General features: G+C 55.1%; 1 protein-coding gene across 4 annotated transcripts in view; it reads right to left on the bottom strand.

The window, feature by feature from the left end:
• Positions 1-4,099, bottom strand: part of Hnrnpf (heterogeneous nuclear ribonucleoprotein F) — a 32,947-nt gene that overhangs the window by 18,457 nt on the left and 10,391 nt on the right. Inside the window, exon 1 of one of the 4 annotated variants that reach the window (XM_005365078.2) lies at positions 2,905-2,984. The exons of 1 other annotated variant lie outside the window; for it this stretch is intronic. The gene's annotated coding sequence lies outside the window, so the exon portion shown is untranslated. 2 more of the 4 variants (XM_005365080.3, XM_005365081.3) reach the window with 2 other exon arrangements.

Below are 4,099 nucleotides of genomic sequence, written 5' to 3'. Positions count from 1 at the left end.
GGGCTAAACGAAAAGGCAGGCAATCTCTGAATTCGAGGCTAGCCTGCTCTGCATAGTTCCAAGACAACCAGGAACAACGATATCATCTATTAAGAAAAAACTCTAGATATACAAAATAATAAACTACAAATCTCTCAACGTTCACTAGAAACAAAGTTTCTACTTTAAAAAGAAAAAAAAATTAGCACTAAACACGTTACTTCACTGACCTATTTATATCTACCGAAAAATCTGAGATATTTTAGTAAGAACTCTTAAAACAACTATTAAAAGGTACTTCAAGGTTGTTCAGTGGTTTAAAGACATTTGTTCTCAGAAAGGATGGACCTGAGTACATAATCTCTAAACACACAACATGGAAAAACTGACTGGCCCCACTTTTTCCCTGACTTCTACTTGGCAGCACACACAAAACAAACTTTCTTATAAAAAAGACTTCACTAAACCGGGCGGTGGTGGCGCACGCTTGTAATCCCAGCACTCGGGAGGCAGAGGCAGGCGGATCTCTGTGAGTTCGAGGCCAGCCTGGTCTACAAAGGGAGTTCCAGGACAGGCTCCAAAGCAACAGAAAAAAAAAAAAAGACTTCACTAAAGTAGTAACAATTCCAAGATATCTAACTTTTATAAAAAAAAAAAAAAACACAAAGCAAATAACACGGGCGGTGGTGGCGCACGCCTTTAATCCCAGCACTTGGGAGGCAGAGGCAGGCGGATCTCTGTGAGTTCGAGACCAGCCTGCTCTACAGAGCTAGTTCCAGGACAGGCTCCAAAGCCACAGAGAAACCCTACTCGAAAAAACAAAAAACAAAAAACAAAAAAAACAACCAACAAAAAAAAACAACATAACTTTTATTTTAAAACTCTCCGACCAGCCTGGTCTACAAGAGCTAGTTCCAGGACAGGCTCCAAAACCACAGAGAAACCCTGTCTCGAAAAAAACCAAAAATAAATAAAAATGAATAAATAAATAAATAAATAAATAAATAAAAATTAAAACTCTCCGGTATCGCCGGACACGGTAACGCAAGCCTTTAACCCCAACACTCAGCAGACAGGCTTTGTGAGTTCGGGCCCAGCCTGAACTGCTGTGAGTTCTCGAACAGCCACTACTAAGATAAAACGTTTCGAAAAACCAAAATGAAAAACAAGCAAACAATAACAACAACAACAAAAAAAAACCCCACCACACTTGAAAGGGATTCGAGCTATTTACCTAAATAAAATCAAACACCACCTTGATATGGCTTCGAGCTGCCAAAAATGAGGACCTCACTTCGATCCCTGGGACCCATACTCTGGAAAACCGTCTCTCAAACTGCCCTCTTACCTCTAACACCCTCGCTCACACACAGACGCAAATAGACCGAAAAAGCTCTCTCTGTTCTACGAGGTCCGAGCATTCAAAGCCACGCTGCCCGAACTACGGTGCTGACTCCACAGAGCCGCCAGGCGGCTTCCCGCGCAGCGAGCTCCCCAACCACTCCGCAGTCCCCGTCGCAGGCGACGGCTCGCAAGTAGTTGTAGCAGGTAAAAAAAAATAATAATAATAATAAATAAGAGGCCCATTCGTCTGTGCCCCGGCTGGCAGGGTCAGGAAAGGTCGCCCAGGGTGCCCCGACTGGGTGTTTTCGGGCACGTGGGGCTACCTCGCGGGTACGCGCGGGACGGCTGAGACCAGCGTCCGGCCATCTCGGGAACGCTCCGGAGAGCGCGCGGCAGGGAGGGCCAGGCAGGCCAGGCCCACCGCAAGTTTCAACAGAACCGTAAAGCTCCACAAACACCTCCAAAAGTACAGAGAACTGGAGGAGACGGCCGACTAACCTGCCTAGGAGAAGATTCCAGCACCGCCACCACCCCCAGACGCCGACAAGCCACCTCCGAGAGCCCGGATCGACAGCCTGGCCGCCACGAGGAGGAAGGGGCCGGCGGCGCTGCCGGGCCGGGCGTGGGCGGAGTCGTCCCTCCTCCTAGTCTTGTGAAACTACGGGCGCCTCCAGCCACGTGAGCCGGCGCTTTCCTTTCTCAAGACCGCGACCAGCGTCCCGGCCAGCCCGGGGACCGCCAAGCGCGTCCCAACCCGGGAGAGAAACGCTCCGCCCCGCCCCCCGGTCGCCCGCGTCCGAGCTGCGCCTACGGGAATAGCTCTCGGCGAAAGCCGCTCTTCCTCTCCGCCGTGCGCATCGGAGGCAGCGTCAGGGGCGCCATTCCTCAGTGCCCGCGTCCGGAGCCCGCCCGGGGTGACTGCAGACTTCCGATCCCGTCTCCCCACTCCGCCGGCCGGCAGCCAGCCTCAGCCACGCGGCCGGACCCGTCGGGAATACCCCAAAGCCGGGCTGCCACACACTCTCAACTTCGGCCATAGCCCCGGACCCCTAAACCTAGGCCACGCGGTCCCGACCCCCGGGGCGGTCTTCGCACGGCCCCGGGCGTGCGGCTTCCACCGCGGACCTTTCTTTCCTGAAGCCGAGCCCCGTGCCCGCGGTCCACCGCCCCAAGGGCCCGGGCGCCAACCCACCCGGTTGGCGGCCCTCACCTCGGGCTCCTCGTCTCCACGCTCCCACTCACATCCGGAACCTCGCCGGCTCTCAGAGCACCTAGAGGAGAGTGGAACCCCGGGGACTTGGCAGTTGTAGCTGAGGCAGTTGAGGCTTGTTTACTGTCACCATGGAAACCCCCAGACGCAGGCTCGCGGCGAGGCCTCCACGGAGCGAGTCCGCCGCGCGGCCGGCCTGCTTCTCAACTCCCGCCTGCCGAGAGCCCGCGGCGCCCCCGGAAGCCCTCCTGATACCCGGTCCGCTCCCCGCTCGACCCACGCCCCGAGAACCCGGAAACAGTAGCCCGGGGAGCCCACTTTCCCTTCCCACAGCCGGCGTGACCGCGGGCTGGCCTTCCCCCGAACCCCACCTTCAGGAAGACGAGGCGCAGTCCTCCTTCCACGACGAAGCCGGAAGGATGCAAGACCGTGGCTGGGCGGAGCCTCAAGCAGCGGACATCCGGGCACCGGCCCGCCACGGCGCCATTCTGACGAGCCCAGATCCGAGCCCGGGATTGGCCAGCCCGGCGAGGGGCGGGGCCGAGGATGTGGGGCCCACCTCTGAATCCAGGAAAGGACGGCGACGGCGCAGGCGCACACGTTCGGGGAGCCGAGCGGGGGAGGGGGAAGAAGGGAAAAGGGAGGAGGGGTGGATGAAGGCGGGGGAGTGGGGGGAGGGAGAAGCTGGAGGGGCGCCATGGAGAACCTCACGAGCTGCGGGCTCTGGGAGGACGCTGAGTGGTGCACGCGTGTCTCCGCACCCTGAAACGTGAGCCCAAAGGCTTCAATAACCGCGTGCGAGCGGAAAACTAGCGTCGTGCCTTACGTAAAAGAGAAAGACCGCCTAAGGGCGTCTCAGAGGGACAGTCTCGAGGGATTTGTCTGAAGTTGGTCAAAGCCCCCAGCGTTGGCGTTTTAAGTTTCAGATTGTCAGCACTTCCTGGAGTGCAGGGGCAGATTTTCTTGATGTGTAATAATTTGGGAGGACTTTTCGTGAGATGTCAAGATACGGGCAAAGCTGAAGATTATTTTTAAAGCCTCCAGAGCCTCCTAGGCGGGCGTGAGGACACGCGCTGGTAATCTCTGCACGGAGGGTTGCCCAGGCGGCATGGTCAGCAGCCGCTGCCTCAAACACTGGAGAAATTACAGGGCTGTTCAGCATGGGCTCAGGTTATAAGTGAACGATAGTGATGAAAAGAAAAGTTCATAAAACAGCATACCAGACTGATTTCAGAAAAAAAAAAAACAAAAACTAACTTTCAGGAGAGAATCCGTCCAAAAAGAAAACTAGAGGCCAAATGACAGAAAACAGATCCTACAAAAGTTAAATACGTATTCTTGCTTGTATATTGAGCAGAAACCCAGGACCTTGTACTTAGCACAAATTTTACCAAACTATACCCCCCACCTCCGATGCTTTTTTGTACTGGAGAGGACGTTAAGATACTTAGTGTGGGCCGGGCGATGGTGGCGCAGGCCTTTAATCCCAGCACTCGGGAGGCAGAGGCAGGCAGATCTCTGTGAGTTCGAGACCAGCCTGGTCTACAAGAGCTAGTTCCAGGACAG

This window comes from Microtus ochrogaster, unplaced genomic scaffold, assembly GCF_000317375.1.
Source record: "Microtus ochrogaster isolate Prairie Vole_2 unplaced genomic scaffold, MicOch1.0 UNK1, whole genome shotgun sequence".
NCBI lineage: Eukaryota > Metazoa > Chordata > Mammalia > Rodentia > Cricetidae > Microtus > Microtus ochrogaster.
This window is presented reverse-complemented; position numbering and strand designations above follow the sequence as displayed.